We start from the raw sequence: 2,023 nt of genomic DNA, 5'->3' as shown, positions 1-2,023 counted from the left end.
AACAAGATCACACCTATAGCTATGTCTGCTTGCCTGAACTCACTGACATCTGCATGTCATGGGGACACATCATCTGTTAACTTGAGCTATTCTACAGCCTACAGGTTCCTGAACATTCCTGAACATTCTTTGATATATCTGTTACCTTCAGTGATCCTCTTATATAGTTATTCCGTATGCAGTCCATCTTTGTTACCCCCACCACGCATCTGACCATTTCATTTCAGCAATATCTAATTTTCTTTCTTCAACTTTTCTCAGCGGTGCAGTTTTTAAACCATAGGTCATAGCTGGTCTGACCACAGACTTATCCACCTTTCCCTTCAACTTTACAGGCACTCTCTTGTCGCAGATCACTCCCCAAACCTTTCTCCAATTATTCCAACCACATTGAATTCGATGTTTAATCTCTCTTCCCAAACTGCCATCTTCCTCAACCATCGCTCCCAAATACTTAAAGTGGTCCACTCTCTTGAGGTTCAATCTTTCTATTTGTATCATTGGCTGTTGATCTCCTTCTGTGTCCGTTGTGAAATACTCTTTTTCCTGATTATCTTCAGCCCTCTACTCTCCAATGCAGTTCTCCATCCTTCCATCTTCCTCTGTAGCTCCTGCTTCGTCTCCGCCACCAACACGATGTCATCGGCATACAGTATGCACCATGGTGGCTCTTCACGCACTTCCTCTGTCATCACATCCATAACCACATTGAACAGTATTGGACTGAGGGCCGAGCGTTGGTGCAAGCCAGCCTTAACCTCAAACCCATCTGTTATTCCTATTGTGCATCAGACCTTGGTGGTAACATTCTTATAAGTCTCTTGAATCATTTTCACATATTTCTCCGTCACTTCTCGCTTGCGCATACATCTCCACACTTCATGTCTCGACACTATCATAAGCTTTCTCTAGATCTATAACTTTTTGTTGTTCTCGATAATTTTCTATCGTTTGTCTAAGGCAGAATATCCCGTCCACCGTTCCTATTCCTTTCATGAAGCCCAATTGTTGTCTTCCAATAAACGCTTCCAGTCTTATTCGGCTACCTTATTCGAACAATGACTACCCCATAGATATTAACATAGATAACACTAAAACTAGATTTAAACTAAACATACACATACAAAATGTTATACAGTATCGATCAAATAATTATAGGTTGTTTCACATTGGATGTAAGCCAGCATAGACGATAGTCACGAGTATCAGGAACTCCGGCCAAGAGAACAACAACGACAAAAACTGCTGTCGAGTTGAGGTTTGAGTTTTTACAATCACGTTAACCTGACCAATAATAGGTAGATTATTTATCATTGATTTCCTAAATGCTGTACCTCGAATATGTGAAGTATTTGGATGGGGACAACAAAAAGTGAAGCATTTTGTAGTTCCTTTAGTGCCCCTTTTCCATCTGCTGCTCCTTTAAACGATCTTATATTGATCAACAACCCAATAATTTATAAGAAGATAGACAAGCCATGTGCAGATGCAACACTTAAAACTTTTGCTGTACACTCGTGGTATCTCACGGAAGAGCTTGTTCCGTTAGCACTGTTCTGCAAACAAGTAGTCAACAATATCAAGCTCAAGACGGTGGAGAAGCTGAAGTCTTAAGATAGAAAACTGCGCAGTAAGCGGTACGGTCCAGGGTATTGGAAACCCTCATTCTCTAAGCTTCCTGAAGATGCTGTCAAAGATCTCGATCTATCCTTATTCTCTGGAGAGGACTCGTGGTCTTCACAATCATGAATAACAGTGGGAATCAGATTCTTTGTTCATTTCGGGCGAGCAGAAAATTAAAAGCGTGCCGTCAGTGACGGAGCTGAAAGAGGTGTCAAGCGAACTCACGACTTTCTCGACACAGCTCGTAAGGAGGATAAACTCCAAAACATCCTCCAAGCAGTAGAGAACCATAAACATTTTGTGCCTAATCAGAGAAAGAGAAAGTTTGAATCTAAATTGGGCTTCCTGAAATTTGACGGTTAATTGATGTCCGATTCGATTTGTAATGTTGTGTTTCTTA

This window comes from Penaeus chinensis, chromosome 12, assembly GCF_019202785.1.
Source record: "Penaeus chinensis breed Huanghai No. 1 chromosome 12, ASM1920278v2, whole genome shotgun sequence".
NCBI lineage: Eukaryota > Metazoa > Arthropoda > Malacostraca > Decapoda > Penaeidae > Penaeus > Penaeus chinensis.
Note: the sequence above shows the minus strand (reverse complement) of the source record.